Source organism: Sparus aurata, chromosome 5 (assembly GCF_900880675.1).
Source record: "Sparus aurata chromosome 5, fSpaAur1.1, whole genome shotgun sequence".
Taxonomy (NCBI): Eukaryota; Metazoa; Chordata; class Actinopteri; order Spariformes; family Sparidae; genus Sparus; species Sparus aurata.
In genome coordinates, this window is record NC_044191.1 from 21887248 (window position 1) to 21906705 (window position 19458).

The 19458-nt window shown below is 41.4% G+C and overlaps 1 long non-coding RNA gene across 1 annotated transcript; it reads right to left on the reverse strand.

Annotated features, from left to right (window-relative positions):
• Nucleotides 1-17206: 17206 nt before the first annotated feature.
• Nucleotides 17207-18670, reverse strand: LOC115582088 (uncharacterized). Its single transcript, XR_003984129.1, has 2 exons — nt 18380-18670; nt 17207-17926 (listed from the first exon to the last, which is right to left on the reverse strand). It is a non-coding gene; the product is annotated as an uncharacterized LOC115582088 (long non-coding RNA).
• Nucleotides 18671-19458: the final 788 nt, after the last annotated feature.

Here is a 19458-nt window from a genome sequence, read left to right on the forward strand (position 1 = left end):
GTGCAAAGTGCAGTCATTACTGTACCTTCCGAGTTATTGTGCAAAAGAACATAATTACCCACATGTGCAAAATGTACAAGTAACGAAATGCACTTCGTTACACGGCTATAAAAAATGGATGCAGAGATGGCTGGACGAATCATGAGCCTGTGAAAAACAGCTTTGAGGAGGAGCTCATTTTCCAGGCTGGCATACATTAAAAACATCATGGTGGACAGCTCTGGGTTTCAGCAGAGTTTTATTTGACCGTGAATGTCTCCAGCTGCGTTTCTAGGCCTACTGCCCACAAACATAATGTGAAAGTACTGCCTCGCCACCTGTCCATGTTCATGTTCACCATTGTAGTAAGCAACCAAAAGCCGGCCTTGTCTGGGTACATCAACATTTGTTAGTCCGGGTCAATAACATAGTGGATCCACAGAATTAGCCCTGCCAAAACTTGCATTTTGTCCGCACTTCCCCTTAGGTCTCTGTTCAGTGGCGTTTTCCCATTACTTTGCCTTTCATTGTGATCACAAATGAAGGGAATCTGTTTTATTCATCACCGCTACTTAGTGAGAAATGTGACGAATCATTGAGCCAAGCTGACCTCCGAGCCCAGACCCAGCCCTGCGCCGAGGGAATCCCCCCGGTTGCAGTAAGCTCTGATGTGAACCAGCGAGTAAACAAATGAGTCGTAAACACAGCAGATGGGACAGACGGTGACGAATCTCATCGGCCCCCGAATGGAGTGGCAGGACGTCGTAGCACACAAATGATCAAAAAGCCGAGGGGGAGCAGCGGAGGAGGGGGGGGGTGTGGAAAGTTTGTGTTTTCTGTCCTGCACGCTGTCAAGTGCGCGTGACGGAAAACACTTTTTGTTTCACACACCAAAGCGCCACATCGTGCCGCCTTTGTCGGTGTCATCGCTGTGCTATCAAACACAAATCACTGAAATCATCTGCCAAATCTCCTGAGTGGATGTGTGTGGCAGAGCGTTGTCACTTATCACAGGTTTTTGTGACAGGGAGGGCTGGGAGAAAAAAAATGCAAATAACATATCACACGCCTCACACATCCCTGAAATTAATTTTTAGGTTGTCTGTTTTTTTTTTCTTTTCCTTCCAGTCTGTCATCGCTGACTGGTTTGTGCTTTTAGTAATCTCATTTGGAGGCGGGAAAAGCTGTCCAGGAGAATACAAATAAAAAAAAAGAAAATGGCCATGACAGCGGTGTCCCTCGAAAGTCAGAAGTAAAGGTGGGTGACACAAAATGAATCTCGTCTCGATTTCTTCTGCTGTTTCTCCCCTGACGCCTCAACCTTTTGTTCCGTGCCAATGAATAGCGCCCATGTATTATAGATCATTAAACCGCTTTCATCTCCTCTCTTTGAGATGCACGCCGTTTTCCCTTTGAAAGCGATAAGCACAGTGCAGCATGAATGAGCCACTGCTGGATAAAAAAAAAAAAAAAAGAAAAAAGAAAAAGAAAAGAGACTGCAGGTTTTCTGCGCGCGCCCGAGTGTGCGCGTGAGGAGGTGGGCTGTCGGAGAGGAAACTGCTCAGAGAACGGCGCCAGTGTGGAAAATGAGCAGAGAAAAAGCGATCCGTCACAGCAACCTTGTTCCAAACCTCGCCCTGAAGGCCCAGATTTGTTACCTTTGCCCCCACACATACAAACACAAACACAAACACTCACGCGCAAACACAGGAAGGAACCCTTGACATGCAGAAAACACGTAAGTGTGGGAGTACACAAGTCACACCTTCAATCACTCGCACAAACACACCTGCATCCACACACACACACACACACACACACACACACACTCCCCCCTCCATCACTTATCATATATATCAGTCTTGGGTGAGGGATGATTTGGAGTGGCTCAATGTTTTGATCATTAGTTTGGACTCATGGAGTGCGGCGGTGGTGAAAAATGAGACCGCTATCTCATGGCCACCTGTTCTTTTAATAAGAAAAAGGAACAATTTCCCATCACAGGATGGATTGGCTACCTGATGCCCGAGGAAGAAAACTACGCTGGTGTGCCTTTGTGTGTGTGTGTGCGCGCTTGGGTTGACTGTTTATTTGTGCCTCCAATGCATATACATTTAAATTCAATTCTGCCTATATGTGTCTGTGGATATATTGTTCACACAATATAGAGCTGGGATAAGGGTAACACATAAATCTTCCCGGGTTAAAGATCACACGGCAGATAGGCGTGAATGCATCAGAGAGTGCAAGCTGCTATTTATTTGCCACCTTTCCTTGTAGGATACGGAGCCGAGTAGACGTTTTTAGCCCCTCGGTGAGAAACGTTTGAATTATAATTAAGTTGGAACGTTATGTTATTAACCTAATTTGATTATCATGTACCTTCAGACATTTAGCAATAACACTGTGGATGTTGTCTGTTATGCTAAAATAAAAAAGTCACATTTTAGGATTGAGAACGGCGAAATACAGCTTTATTTATATAATTGCAAATCCCAACTGCACTGTAAACCCGAACATTCAAAGTAATTAAATAGATAAAGTACTGTAAACTCAAAGTTTTAGAAAAAGTTCTACTTACTTAATTATGTCAAGTTGGTGTAACATGTTGTTCCTTTTTGAGTAATTTTGACTAATCATTTTTGATTAAATGGAACTATTTTATATTCAAGTGAGCATAACTTAAAAACATCACTTAAGCACAACTTAATAGAATTAATTTATTACATGCTAAGAATGATAAAGTCCTGTTATATCTATAGTTTCAAATAGGGATGACTTGAAAATAAACTTAATTGATATAACACATGCAAAAATACAATAAAATATCAAAGTGCTTCTCCAAATAAATAAAATCAGTTAAGAAAAAAAACAGTAACACTTCGATTGGGACAAATGGTCTACAATGCATTTGACATTAGTGGAGGACAAAATGTATTTTATTTAAGCATCAGTTTACTCTAGCCTATAAGTTTTTTCTTTTTCTTTTTACTTAAGTGTTGAGCAGCTGCAGGGATAATGTTTTATTTCGAGTTAATCTCTGATTCACCCTCCGAAGCAGACGGCGGCGCTAATGTGCATACTACACTGATTCCTTACCACTCTTTGAAAAAACACAGAAGAAGAAAATTTTAAACTGCAGAGATGGTTGGCGGCCGGAAGCAACAGAAGACAGAAAGTTCAACCTATGCAGCAGCAGTCAGGGCTTACTGTAAGTTTTGAAGTTGAATATTAATTCACTTTTACTTATTTAACGCCATGGATTGTGATAAACTAAGTTTACAGCAGAGGCAAAACTCCGCTGGCCACCATGGTACTAACTAGCTAACCTATTACAACGAATGTAATGGTCAGCTGCTAGAACTAGAGTGCCAACATTAGCCAACCTAATCTTTCAGAGGATCCAAGCTCACAAACAGTATATTTTGATATGTGATGAATGTATTTCCCACCATTGCATCTCTCTCTTCCAGTTTCAAGAAGTTAAGACTTAGCCTAATAGTTGAGGAAGATATAACTGGAGATGTGATAAAGATAAATGATTTGTCATCTGTTCTGTTCCATGTGTTAGTTTGTGATTAGTGTCTCTTTTTCATCCATTCAGGACAAGTTTGATGAGTTAGAGCTTGATAATGTTGCCGTGGGCCTCCTTACATCAGTGACCATGATACAAGACCACCCTGTGAGAATCTCTGTCATCACTGAAAGGAATTAGCCAGGTCGCCAAAAGCACTTTTATAGCTGATAACGAAAGCTTATTTCATTTGTGTATTATTTATTACAATTTATTATTGTTTTTGATTACTCAAATTATTTTCCTGACTATCTGATTAGTTGTTTGGTCAATATCAGAAATGTGTGACAATCTCTATTTCCTAGGGCCTTAAGTGACCAGGAACACATTTGGAAGGCTAGAATCAGAGAAATTTGAGTTATATGAGAGAGATATTAAGTTTGTTAAAGTCAGTGTAATTAAGGCAATCAATTGCTTCAAAAATGTTAAGTTTTGAATCACATGTTTTTAAGCTCAACATTTGTGACTAATGTATACTTCAAACAATGACAACACAAACTAATAAATATTGAGTTTGCTTAACATAAAATGGTGTGGTTGTGTACTTATTTTTCAAAGTTCTGTGAAGTTATTCCAGTGGTTTTGAAAACTGGAAACTGTAAGTCATATTAACTGAAAATAATTGAGTTGCCTTAATGGAAAACTTTAAATCATATTAACTGCAAATTTTTGAGTTGAGCTAAATGAGCACTTTGATTTAGCGGTTATCAAAAGGTACAAGTAGCAAGTCATCCAACCTTTTAAGTTCTAGAAAATGTTGACTTTTGAGTTCATCAACTCAAAAAAATTGAGGCAATCGATTGCCTCAGACATTTTAAGTTTAGAGTCACATGTTTTTAAGTAAACAAACTCAATATATGTGACTAATGTGTACTTAAAAACATTGACAACATAAACTAATAAACATTGAGTTTCGTTAACATAAAATGGTGTGGTTGTGTACTTATTTTTTTAAAGTTCTGTGAACTTATTCCACTGGTTTTGAAAACTAGAAACTTTAAGTCATATTAACTGAAAATGATTGAGTTGAGCTAAATCAGCACTTTAATTTAACTGTTATCAAAGGTACAAGTAGCAAGTCATCCAACCTTTAAGTTCTGGAGAATTTTGACTTTTGAGTTCATCAACTCAAAAGAATTGAGGCAATCGATTGCCTCAATTCTTTTGAGTTCTGGTAACTTACTCGGGTTTCCAGTGTGTAGCTAACTAAAATTCAATGACTTGACCAAAAACAACCCAACAACTTCTTTCCCGAAGTGTAATCAAGTGTTTCAGTGGATGAACCTTATCATGATTTAACCCATAGATTGTCTACTTTCAGCCACAGCATTTCCCTGATTTTAACCACCGTTAACTACCGCACACACCAACAGCATTATTCACCTGGATTTTGGATAATGGCAGAAAATAAGATGTGTGTTATGACACTAGCAAACCTGAAGCGTAAATGCCAGAAGTGAAATGCTAATGTTAGATTAAACTGATGATAAACTGGACTACTGTCACATTTACCAACACTAAGATTCCTACTACATGATACTACACAAGCTATGTAGTTTATTTGTTGGTCATTATTACGTTTAATCTCTCAGATAACCTTTGAGGTCTCATTTAGCCGCTTTGTAGTAGCCACCTTTTTTTTTTTTTAAATGTGTAAAAGCTTTATCTGAAAATAGATTTGTTGAGGTTGCTCTCATTAGAAAAAAAAAACACGACTGCTTTGTTCAACTGCCTGTTTACTTAAGTTTGATCTGATCGTGTGAATCACGACCTCTCTCAGAAGCAAAGGCATGAGGCTGTGTAGTGTTGTTTATTAACCGTCTAAGCTTAAATCAAATGTGAATTACAGAGAGAGCAGGTCAGAAACGCTCACATGAATTGTCATGTTGTCGCTTACTAGGTGAGCTTGTATGATCCTACTGTTTACAAAGGTCTTTCTGTAAATTAAATTACCGGAGGAAAAAAAAATCCTGACACTGTTTATACACACATAAACACCTACACACTGCCGTGTAGCGTGTGGGTGTTCATTCGTCTGTTTGATTATGGCTGCGTGTGTGCCTGTGGCTTTCTATACAGGTCCTCGCATGTGTCTTATTGCATATGTGCACATGTGCCTTATAGAAAGCAGCGTGCGACCAGGCGAGCGCAGCGTGATGCTCTTTGGTTTGGGGATCCAATTGTCATGCCAGAACAGTAGGAGGAAATCTCACCCGACCGGTGATGCTGAGATGAAAGCTGAGAGAGAAGAGCAGGCTGGTTTTGTTGCTGCTCAGCGGTGAGCAGACAAGCAGCGATCGACCAGATTGATGTTGAGATTTGTTGGAGGTATCACTGAGGTGCCTTTGTGAGAAGCAGCAGAGTAAGTAAACTGAAGCTTATGGGTCTGACCCCCTTCCAAAATGAACATATTCGTCCTCCTATCATGTTTGCTTTCGCTTGATATTTGCTTTAGATTCGATCACTTTTAGTCTCCTCAAAGGGTTTGTTGACCCACATCACGAAAACATCATGTTCAGATATCAGTATATGTGGCCAAGGATTTATTTGTCCAGATTTTGAGATATGCATGATGTGCTTCCTACCTCCAGCTCGATAAAATGAAGGTGAATGGAATTTCATTTTTCCCTTTTTTTTCAAAGCATGGAAACGGCCGCAGAATTTTTCAGGCAGATCTCTAAAACACCTGAAAGAAATCTGTATGGCTAGATACCACTAGAGGAAAGTAAATAAAAAAAAATATCAACTCATTCTCATACATAAACAACCGACATAGCTTACGGTAAATGACAATTGGAGAGTACCTACAACAGGGGGACAAGACGTTTATCGCACCAGATGGATCTTCATTGTCACATCGTCATCATGTACATGACCTAAATTACGTTACATAAGTGAGGTAAGTATGTTTTGTAAGATCCAATGTGTCTATATGCGTTTTACTCCCAATTCATTCTCCAACCTTTGTGGACTTTGTCGCACTTTAGTCACAGGGTTGCTGGGAAAATGATGGGTAACACTTCCGGAGCTAGCATAAGTAACTAAGTCTCATAATAAGTGATACACCGGTGGGACTTTCAAGGCTTTACAAGCTTTTGATTAGTGGGCCAAGCAATAAAAATAGTGTTATTCCTAATGAATGAATTATACATACATACCAATTGCTCTGAGAATTATGCTGTTACCACGGAAAATGCTGGTTCAGGTTAAGTGGCTGAGTGCACCAGAAGTTTGCATCTATGTCATCAGACTTCCCTCTTGGCTTCAATCATTATAATTACACCCACTAGAGGGTGCTATTTCACACTGAACATGTATATGGGCTGTGACGAGCTGTTTGCACAGACAACCTAACAGCCATTTCTTTGGTAACAGTGGGCCAGAAAACATTTATTTAATTGAGAGGACCCTTTAATGCAATAATTTGCAGCTTAAAAAAAGAGCAATGTAATATTTTCAGTGTCTACATATTTCAACATGGCAAAATTATATTATTACAATTACATTACATTGTTGTCATGTTTTACAGAAACCCTAAAAAAAAACCTTTACATGTGTAAATCCAAAATCTTAATAATTTTAAACCTGCAATAATGCAACATTTAAGTTGATGTGTTAGCAAACAGTCGCAGGAGTAGTGCATCTCACCAATAGTCCAATTTTTTACTCTCTTTGTAGCTCTGTATTTAGTCTCCACCATCTGACTCCCGGGAAAACAAATTCTGCTCTAAAGCTGCCAAAGCCTCCACTGTGTTCACCGGCTGGCTGCTAACTATGCACGTCTGCTGTTTGATGCTGGTGAGATAGCAGGTGAGATTTTAAAGCCTGTTAGCTGGTGGCGATCTGAACCCTGATCGTTAAATGCCACTGAACACTGGACCTTGTAAGTGAAGCAACACATTATTGTATGATGACAACATGACAACCATGTAATCCACTGTATGATACAATTGCTCCGTTTCTGCCCCACATTTTCTTACTTTTTTCGACTCTCTGGTAAAATACCCATTCTTCACTGGGAAGACTTGTTCAATAAAACGGCTTAAAAAAAGATAGCCTGGTAAAAATACAATAAGACTGAGTTCTTTTCAGAACACGATGAACAAATGAATTGATTCAATGGCTATCTTGAATGAATGGGACTAATTTGACACAGGACACTTTAATCAAAAGTCAGTTTTTCCCATTGTGAACAGATTAAAGGATGAGGAAACATGCTATAGAAGAAGATGGAGTCAATGCATTAAACAGAGTTGAAAGGAAGAGCAGTCGGAGGTGAGTTAACAGCAGTGGAGCAGAATTATCTCATTTGATTCTTCTCCAAACAGGATATGAATAATTGCTAGTTTTATTCCGGGACGGAGATGACTCAGAGAGCACCTCCCTTATTCTTACACAACCTGAGCTGAACGTGAGGCAGCAGCCTATAAGAGCGCTGATTTTTTTCCGGAGAAGAGAGCCAAGTCTGGCAAATCTTCATTGATTCTCCCTCTCCCTTGTGCTTGTGTAGGCTCTGACTCTGAGAGCTATACGGAAAGAGGGCGTGTGAAGGGAGAGGGGGGTAAAAAAAAACAAAAACGGACATCTCATCCGTTCTCCTTCAGCGTTTCTCGACACCCACATCTTCAGTGAAGCCGCCATCATGATGCCTATATGAGGAAAACTGAACCCACACGTTTTTTTTTGCCTCACCAAATGCTCAGTGCAGGAGGAGAGCCTCTGGATGCAAGCCCACGTTGGGGGGGGGGTAGAAACATGTTATTTTGGTGGCAAACACCAGGTGGCAGTAGTAGTCTTCAAGGACCTTCCATGAACCTCGACCCAGCTGTGTGTAAGGAAGAGATCCTCAGCAGCATCTTCTCCTCTGCAATCCTCAGTCCTAAAAAGCTCTTCTAAAATGCTGTATGAAAATCGTGCTTTCAAACTGACCTATTTTGGGAGATTGGTTGCTTGGCTTCTCTGAATTTTCCAGCTCCCCCCTGCCCCACACTCCATCCCTCCTATATTCTCTCTTATCGTGATGAGGATTTTGAGAAGACAGAAGAAATATTGGCAAGTTGCTCGGACAGATTTAAAGCACACGGAGGCACCGGCGAGGGTTTTTTGCGTCCGTCGGTGCTAAAAATAGAGCCACAATGCTCGATATGTGTCTTTATTTTTCCATAAATTACCTAAAGAACATATGACAGCTATGCACCCACACACAGCCGAGCGAGAGACACTTCCTTTTTCTCTTTCGTCTTCTCCCCTGTCTTCTCTGTCGTTTCGCAAAGCTTCTTGGAAGACCAAACATGCCACCGTTGCTGGGTGAGAGCACTCCATTTCCACAGACATGCACCGTAGTAAACACAGTAATCCCCTCCTCCATGTTTTAAGGATTAATATCATCTTTATTCATAAGCATAGCAGGAAGACTGCTGTCGTGCTTCTGAGGACACACACACACACACACACACACACGGACTGGCATGGGCGAATTTACCATTAAGTGTCATGCGGGCCGGCTCAAGCACACGTGTCCCGGTCTTCTTTCCGTGATGACATGATCTGTGGGTGGCAGATTGATTTGGTCCTGCGCGAGCGAGAGAGAGAGAGAGAAAGAGAGAGAGAGAGGGAGAGAGAGAGAGAGAGAGAGAGAAAACAATCAGATCAAAGAGGAAGAGGAAGTAACAGGGAGAATAAGCAAAGGGAGGGAGAGAGAGGGAGAGCTCTTCCACTTTGACTTGATGGATTTAACTCTCATTCAAAGGGACAGACTTATGACACATGGGAGAGAGATTCGCTTTTCCTCCCTTTTATCTACGGAAGTACCACAGTGTCTCTTCTCTGCGCATGACGCACACACACAGGGTTTGTGAAAAACACCCTTTCACTCTCTCCGCTCTTCACACACAAACACACACGCACACACACACATGCGCACACACACACGCACACACGCGCACACACTCATCTCTCCCCCCACCCTTCCTCTGTCTCCCCTTCTTTTTCCTTTCAGAGATGGCTCCGGCTAACAAGCCCGGGGCTTGGGGGTTGCATTAGCGAGGTCCTCGGTCCGCGCTCCCCATCACCAAGCTGGAGGAAGGGTTTCGGAGCAGCGCTATCTGTCTGATTGCCTGTGCGATAAAAGAATAAAGCTGTTAGGAGAGGAAGAGGAGGAGGTGGAGTAGGGGTATCATCATAACAGCCTTCTGGGGGGGGGCAAGTTTGGCTCCTGGGGGGCAAGATTGTGCTCCTCTGATTTCCCTGCATGCTCTGTGCCCAGACTGATAAGACACAGGGAAAGTGCGGGGGGGCTTGTCGATGTGTGTGTGTGTGTGAGGGGTTGTGGTGGCATTTTGTTCCATGTGTCTGTCAGTTTGTGTGTTGTGTGCATGGTCCCAGGCGAGGATTACCTTAGCACTCATTATCACTCATGGCGAAGATCATCATTATAGCCTCTCCAGACCCCGCACGGCTCCCTCCACCTCCCACCAGTAACTCAATGCTAATACCCACAATGCCCTGAGACACACTGTAGGCTGCGGCGAGCTGCAAAGGGCACATACTGTACATAAAATGAAGGCTGACTAGCAGGGATGCTTTGCTTAAGATGACACAAGAATATTAACTGTGAAGCATGTTCATCCGTAGAGAACACTGGTCTCGGAAAAGCAGGCGGACGTATGCTGCTGTTGTTTCATCTGAGTGAAAGCTGCTTACAAGCTGCTCCAGCGGTTTACAAATCTGTCTCTGGAAAACAATTTCACTTCCGCAGACCTCCCTCACACCCATTGTTCTCAGTCTTCTGTTTCCCATGCGAGCAATAGAGCCAGCTCAACCCTGTGATCTCTCTCCTCCTCGTGCATCGAAAGCATTGTTACCCCGACTGTTGCTTCGCCATGTAAATGACGCGCAAGATCGACTGCACGTATACGTTAATAACAATAATGTGAATTCAGCTCCGTTACTGTCGTTCTCAAGCATTTCTGGCTATGAAACCTCTGCAACAGTGACTCAAAGGTTCACAGGCGGAATGTCGGATGAAGGTGTTTTGTGTGAAGAACTCTACTTTGCTGCAGCATAAATGCACTGAAGCACGAACTCAGTGTTGGTGAGGCTACAGTGCACATATCATCTTCCAATTTTATCTATGACTAATGCCAGTTTCGTGATCTGCTTCCTATTTTTACTTGGACCGCACCACGAGTTCTTAGGCTCAGTTTTGTTAAGAAAACAAAAAAACCCCCAACAACCTACTATTCAGTTTGAGACGGGAAAGTTTCACGTCGGAAGCACTGAAGAGGAAAAATGCTGTGAAATCATGAAATATGCCACACAGTGGCGGAGCGAGGCTTTTGTCACGCCAACAAAGTGAACCTTCTTCCATCCCCTCGCTTTTTCTCTATTTGTCAAAAAGTAATCTTAAAAAGCTGAAAGCTGTCATCTAGTTCTCGTTGCACATTGAAATATAGTCTTTAAGAGTACAACTGTATTATTATTCATGAGTGACATCCAATCACATCTCACCTACATTTTAATGTTGACTGAGGAAAAGTGGCGGGTTGTGATTAATGTCATCTCGAGCTCCTGAAGTTCTGATTATTGCTGCTAGCCCGGAGAATAACAAGACCCAGATCCAAGACAGAGAAATACCACTACTGCTTTCAACATAGTTTAATGAGATCTCGAGCTGTTAAACACACTGTTTTTACAGGCGGGCCCGTTGCCGATGGGACTTGTAGACCTCCTCGTGCTGTAGCGCACTGAATCTGATGGATGAACTTCAATCACTCATTCAATAACAGCAGCACAGAAACACACGCTCCGGGGGATACGTTCTTGGAGCTAATCCTGCTCTCCTTCAAAATGTGGAAAAACAAAAAGAAGGAAAAAAAGAAGCCCTATTGGCTCTTTAAATGCTGATTTGCTGTGTTGTGTGGCACATAAGAATCGAAAAAGAACCCAAAGGGCATGAAGAACGCGGCAACAGTGGTTATTGTCTCAGTTCATTTGACAGTGACATATAGAGACAATCCTAAAAGGAATGTGTTTAAGCACTTTTCTGGTTGCCGCCCCCCTTCCACTTTTATTGTACTTCTCCTTGACAAAGAACCTGTGCTTGAAAGCCTTTCCCGACGCTGGGGCAGCTCCAGTGCAAAGGAGCGATGAGGTGTGGCCGAAGTGCACTCGAGACTGTTTCTAAATGTAAACAGAGGCATTCGCGACCATCCAGTCGCATCTGTCTCTGTCTGCCGAGCCAAGTCTTTTTTTTTCCTTTCCCTGAAAAAATATTTACCGTCATGCACGCTCTCACATAAATTCATCTCCTTTTTCCTATCCCATCATCCCAATTCACGCTGCCTTTCGGTTGTTTAATCACTGCGGAGGACTGTGGGAAGCAGAGCTGATAGAAGGGCGGAAAAGAAATAATAGATAGTGAGAGAGGAGATATTGGCTGGGCAGTGGAGTCGACGCACATCCCAGCCTTAGCAGTCCCAACCTGAGCCGACCTTGAGGTGGTGTTAGAGATATAGAAAGCTGTCTGCATGTCTGGCTCAGCAAGCCACCCCCACCTGCCCTCTCCCTTTCAAACACACACATCCTCACACACTTCCTCTCACCTGCTCGCTCGCTTTTTTCAATTTCGCTCTCTTAACTTGGTCGCACATAAAAGCATACAGTGTTTTTCTCTAATTCGTCCACCTCTCATGCCGCCGTTTCTCCCTCTCTCTCTCTCCCCACAAAACCTCGCCACACACACACACACTAGACTAATCTAATCAATTGTAACACCTAGCGGAAATGAGTCCCTCCCTGCCATTACCAGCTGCCACATGTACCACAATCTATTACACGTAGACGTTTCTTGATTATAAATGAACAGTTATTTTGCTTCTCCCTATTGTCAGTTGATATGCATAAGAGTCATTCAACCCAGTTCACGATAGCTTTTTCTGCTTCTTACACCTCGGAGCCGGGTCTGACTTACCCCCGTCACATTCGGAACATACTGTAGACTGATGTAAAACAAGGTTTTTCTGGGTTTCAGCCAGGTAATGTATTCAGATACCTCAATAAACCTGCTTCTCAAACAGGCCTTGGTGTCTGACAGCTCTGGATGTGTAATGAGAACCGGGTACTGAAACAAGATGGATCTCATTCATTCCGTCGAAAGATGGCAACCCATATTTCTCCTTTTTGTGCATCAACGCTGAAAATATATGTTGCTTCCAATAATTCACATATGTCAAGGTGTTTGAAAGGTTGTCACTAGGACTTAACAGCAGAGATTACAGTTTTGAGCTTTGTTTTCCTTTCGTACGTATGTCTACTTAATATTTATTGGTCTCACTTCTAGGACTTCCTACACACAGTATGTTTTAAAGTCACACATTTGTTCTCTTTTTATTTGCAGATCCCTCTCAGTCCTGTACAGTGAATTGCATGATGGCACTGATGTTTCATTAATGCTTGATCCAAATTCATACTATACATATATTGTTGTAATATTTAGCTAACTTTCATTCTTTTAAGTTGTGCACAGTCAATAGTATCTTTGTTTTACATAAATATGAATGTTTTAACTGTTTTGTTCCTGGTACCTATTTGCATTTAAAGCAAGATTATCTAACTTTTCCACCTTGAAATAACTCATAAATAAATAATAAGAATCATGTTGAATGTACAGTGTCTTGTACCTAGGTGAAACATCACTTGTTTCTACACTATGTAACTTCAGTGAGAGGGCAGGATCACAGCGTTAAATACATGTTTAAGTTTTCATCACATTGTGATTTGTATCTACTCACAGACTGTTGGGAGGCCAATTGCACAACATGGCAATTTCTACATAATGTTGCTTTTAGTTCTTGAAACTTGTTGTCTGTCCAACCCAGTTGCACTCCTAGGTCTTCAAATGCTGACTTGATATCAGTGTTCATACAGAGGCACAAGGTAGGCTTCCAACTAAGTCCAATGTCAAACCCATCACCATTATACATGTTATGTTGCAACTTTACTTTTCTTTTGGTGAAATGGTCATGTTTTTGCTGGTCACAACACTTGGCCCAAGGCCTCCTTATAAAGATCAAGTGGTTTCACACTAAAACACAGACTTAAACTGCGCTCACAGTGTTGGCAGCTTTGTCGCCTGTATTGTAACTTCACCACTGTCTGCTCCACCTCCCAATGTAAAAGTCAGCTAATAAACTTTCTTTCTACATATCATATCATGTCATATCATGTACTTTGAACAGTGTCACTGAGGAATGTAGTCGATGACATGTCAAATGTGGATGTATTGGTGGTTTGCAGAAAGCTTACATGCTAACATTTTATCCTTGCGACTAGGCTGCCAATGGAAACCCATCGGAGTCAAGATGACATGTTCTGAGTAACTGCTCCACCTGATGTAGGTTAAAGCATGACAAATGTCCCAACAGGTGTAGAGTTGCAGGTTACACACATGGCCTTCACCCAGGAGACAGTAGTTTGAGTCTTGTCTGAATCCAAATGTCAGTGATTTTTTTCCCTAACCTAACCAGACTGCCTCCATATCCCCAGGATAACCACAAGTGCTTAAGGGTACCTTGGAGGGTTAATAGGGAGAATAGAGGAGTATGACAAAGCAGCATTGGTTTTAATGACCTTGGAAGAGAATGTGTTGTTCTGCCTTCTTCTGACCACAAGGAACGAAATATGGAAATGGGTTGGACACCATTTTTCCGCATGATGCTCCTCTGAATTTGCTGAGATTTTAACCTCAACCCAAAACAAAAACTTCAAACTATGCAGTGACGAATCTCCCTAATTAAAAACATCCCAGCAAATACACACACACATGCAAAAAAAAAAACAAAAAAAAAAAACACCCAAAGCATTCATGAAAATCCAGCATTGGTGAAATGTTAACAACGGGACTAAAAAGATAACCAAGCTGTGGCATGTCGAGTAACCTTACAAAAAGTTAATATGGATTAAAAGGTCATCCATTGCCTCGACTTCAGTGAAGTAGAAGCAGCTGAGCTGGAGAACGGGCTGAGACAGCGAGCGAGAAAAAGGGATTAACCCTCTCCTCCAGGACAGCAGGCTGCTGTGCGTGTCTGTCTGCACGACTACGTGTGCATGTTTGTGTGTGTGTATGTGTGTTTCGGCGATGGCATATCTGTATCCTGCTCTTCTCCCCTGTGCATGTGGGATGCAGCCGGTAGGTGGAAGGTGGTCTGGCATTTAAGCGTTTGACACTATCAGTGGTGTGTCAGTGAGCGTCGGGAGTGCGGAGGTGTGCAAACGTGGGCGAGAGGAGGAGGAGGAGGAGGTAGAGAAGGAGGGTGGAGGAAAAGGGTGTGCGAGTGTTTGTGTGGGCTGGCGGTGGTGGTGGCGGTGGTGGTGTGGGGTGAGGGAGGGATTTCCACTGAGCCACACAGCAGATGGTGCAGATGTGAGTGGGTGTTCTCAGTCTCAGCAAGGCCAGGTTTATCCAGCAGCCGTGCTCAAGTCCGGGGGATCCATCTCTGTCTCACTCTCCATTGAGGATTCCGCTGCTTACTAGCTCATTACCAGCTCCGGGCTAAACTGTGAACATTTGTATGTATACAGCACAAATGGCACAAAGCCAGGCCACGTTTTTTTTTTACGTGGCAAAGTTTAGCTCGGCGAAAGTGCAGGCTGTGAGTTGTCAAAGTCATGCATCATCATCTCGCATTGCTCATCACACAGTGGAGGAGAGGGGTTAGGTGTAGGATGAAAAAAAAAAAAGGGTTTGTCAGATTGTAGCTATTTCTAACAGAGGTGTTGAGTGTCGAGGTGCGATGCTGCTGACAAACCTCGCTTTCATATCGTCTCATAAATCACACACAGTGGAGCTATTTCAGCGTTATTCCTTCATGTCTGAGTGAACATCACAATAAAACCCTTTTCCCTGTAGTTTTGGATAACACCCTTGACTCCGTAGTGGGGGAAAAAAAAAATAAAAAATCCACATCATTAATGAATGTATGAACCAATTACTTCTCAAATCAATTATTTAATTTGGCAATAAATTAACCATCAATCAACCACGTATGAGTCAGTCAATCAGTGTTGATCCAACAAGAGCCTCCTGACACCGTTCTGCACTTCTCCCATCCCGACAGAGAAACGAGATGGGAGAAATACTGTACAGAAGCAGCCTCTCATGTCCCTGCCTGCAGGGTAGCCTGGGGCCAATTTTCATCATTACTTCCACGTTTTTAAAGTATTCTACTGTGGCCTGTTCTTGACACATCGGTGGCATTTTCAGTATGTCTGGTGTATGATTGTAATCAGCTCTAACATTCAGAAGTAATGTCTGTCTCTGGATGCAGTCCATGGCTCAGATGGCTTAAGCTGATTTCGATGTGTAGCAGGACGGCTGTAAATTACGGGCGTCTTCCATTAGATTAGTTAAGGCGACATTTACGATGTCACATTTAGCTTTCATTGACCTTTTTACGAGCGGGCTCAGGTTTTGTGTGCATGGTGTGAACACACATGAAGGTTGAGCACCTGGCTGGCAGTTCTGGTGATCAACAGTTGGTGGCAATATTTGATTCCAAGAAAGAAGAAGAAGACGAAAAAAGAGAATCCTCCTAACCCTGCCAAGTGGCAGCCCCTCTGAGTGTCCCAGCATACATAAATCCAATATATGACAATATCTGTAATCTACATGTAGAGTGCACATTTCCATATATGCCTCACGCAAATATGCATCATTGAAGTGATGTACATGAAAGTCACCATGCTCATCTGCACCAAGAAGAAGTCTTCATCAATTACATTCTTAACAAGAGTTGCACTCATTAGAACACCCTATCTCCAACCAATAAACGGACCAGGGCAAAAACGAAATCTTATTAGTGGAGGAAATCAAAACCATTGTCATTTCTGCAGCTGATGATGGAAGCAGCGACTGAGTGAGCTGTCCCTGCTGAGAATTGCAGATGCAGGGAAGTGATCTGGTTGGATGTACAGATTGGGTATCTAATAAATGAATGTTTTCTCATGCGAAATGGTTCTGATTACATTTAGTAGATTTTCAAAGCATCTGGCCATTGATAGTCACACGCAGGGGAAGTGCTCCACGGGAAAACCTGACTCCGTCAATCCTGAAAAGCAAAACTGAATGAAGACTGTCATCTTGACCCTGTCTGGACCGGTAAATTCTTGCTTATCTTACTGCCATCCCCAAATGTGTTTAATTTGAGTGAGTTGCGCTAACTTTTGAGACGCGGCATTAAGAAACCGCCCAAGAAACAGTTGTTGCATATCATGATTGGTTAAAATCTGGCCCAATTCAATACAGACTTTTTGTGACAAAAGATAGTCTTTAATGTCCGTATCTGATGAACCAGGCTTTCAACTTGTAAAATAATTTGTGGAAATTAGATTTGTAATAGAATAGCCCTGCTGTAGGCCCTGTAAACCATCAGAGGTGGCAAAAGTACTCACATTTGGTACTTAAGTAGAAGTATAGATGCTTGTGTAAAAAAATACTCTAGTAAAAGTAGTACTGATTCAGCTCCTTTACTCAAGTAAAAGTAAGAAAGTACAGGCTGTGAAATGTACTTAAGTACAAAGGTAAAAAGCAAAAATTAATTTTTTGCTGTCAATAATACACAATACCTCTTTTGATAACTCAACAAAACGAAAAAGTTTGTTGCACACAAAATAGGAACGTTTTTTTTTATTAACAACCTGTTAAAAAACATAAATCACTGGACACAGTCTGTTTGCGGCAAGTTAAATTTCAGACAGAATAATCAAGACTGAATTGACCAGAGGTCCTGCATTAGCACCTAGATAATTTAGCTTTTAACAGCTTTGGTACTCTCCACTATATACTTAACATATTACTTTTAACATAATTTGTATCTTTTAACACTTTATATAGAAAAACTAGCCAAGTTTTGACAGACTTACTTAATGCCAATGTGCAAATCAGTTTTCCATTTCAGCAACAGAACTTAAAACATTATGATCAACATGGAAACTATCTAATCATGTTGTTTTTCTTTGTGAGATATTCACTCATCTCTACAGGAATCCCAACATTTTTTATTTAGCCTCAGCAGAAGCTGGTTCTCAAAGTTCTTTGAATCAAGGCATGTACTTTTCGGAAAATAAGTCCTGCAGTGCTAAAAAGCCTCTCGCAGGCAGCTGAGGTAGGTAGGGGTGTGTTGAGCTTCAGTGACAAGTTGCAGACTGCTGGGAAGGATTTCAGGACATCCATGGTATCATCCGGGCAGGCCAGGTAGGACTCTAGCTGGTTTCCTACAGTTTATGCTGCTTGGTTGGGCCTTCATCCGAGGTCGACTTCCTCCTCAAGGAAGGTGCAGTGAGGTTTTGTATCTCTCCAAGTGACTCACGTGCTTTCTGTGGGAGTGACAATACACACAAATAAGACACAGACGTACACAAAGATAAGAGAAAAGTGGTTCACCTGACAGAACTGTTAGATAAATGTCTGTGCAGAGTTGATGTAGATGATTAACAACTACTTGCACACAGGGGACGTTAGCCTTCAGACCCTTCGGCTTTTAAAAGCCTTTTCTGACAGAAAATATATTTATTTTAACCCAAATCACCATTCAACCCCTAAATCTACCCAAGAGGGGCTTTCTGGCATAGAGCCCTGAAGAGTAACGTCTCACAACAGTGGAAAAACGGCAATTAATTGAGGATTATTGAGTTGTTTTTTTCAATCGAGCGCTAGCTAGTGTTAGCTCTATACTATCAAAACAATGTGTTGTCATAGAATTGCTAACATTGTAAACTGGCCTACAAGAAATGCTAAATGAGCTAATGATAACTGAAAATACACCTTACCTGTATGTGTTTATTCAGATTTGACGGAGAGTTCTTGAACGCCAGAAGCTCGCGTTTTTTAGGTTGGCACAGGACACAACGCATTCGCCATAAGCCGACAACCTCACACAGTTTTCTTAAATAAGGTCAAGGGTGGGGAAGGTCTTTCTTCTCCGACTATGACGCGTCGTCGTTCCCTGGTTCACTTTCTTCCTCCATGTCGCTGCTGCAAGTTTTCTCTGTAACATAACCTGTAACTCACGGCTCTTCTGTCTGCGGTTGACTTTCCCTCTCTACGTAGTTACGTCTTACACGTTGTGTCGTCATCCGCGGAGGTTGAAAAAGTAACGAGCCTGTTTTGACAATGTAAGGAGTAGAAAGTACAAAAAAATGCTTTTAAATGTAGGGAGTAAAAGTAAAAAGTCGTCAGAAAAATAAATACTCAAGTAAAGTACAAATACCTGAAAAATCTACTTAAGTACAGTAACGAAGTATTTTTACTTCGTTACTTGCCACCTCTGTAAACCATGCAGGTTTCAAAATACTTGAAGAAATGGCCTTGCAAATGTTTTGTGAGGAAGGGATTGCATTTAATTAGTTAGAGCATTCAGAAGAAAAATGAAATAATAATAATAATAATAATAATAATAATAATAATAATAATAATAATAATATATAAAGTTTTTGTTATTTAGACAATGATGTTTTAAAAATAAATGAATTCATCATTTCAGAAAAAGAATGATTAAAATGAATAATTAGTTGGCAGATTTAATTACATACTGTATATCCTTTGGTTTTTAATGCATTATTTAAATGCAAATGTTATTGCTGCTTTTAATTTAGCTATTTCTTAATTCATTACAATTAGATGCTGAATGAAACTATGATTACTCTACCATTGCTGTCTGAGTTCAATAGTACAGCCCAATCTAATGGTGATTACATTACATAATCCTATTGATCCTATAAGCCTTATTTAAGTCATGTTTTAACATTAGAGGGTTAAAGTCATGTTTCACCTAGAGATGAGTCACCTGCCTAATTAGGGCAAAAATCCTACAAAGGCACATCATTTTTTGGGGTTTATTTGGCCTGAT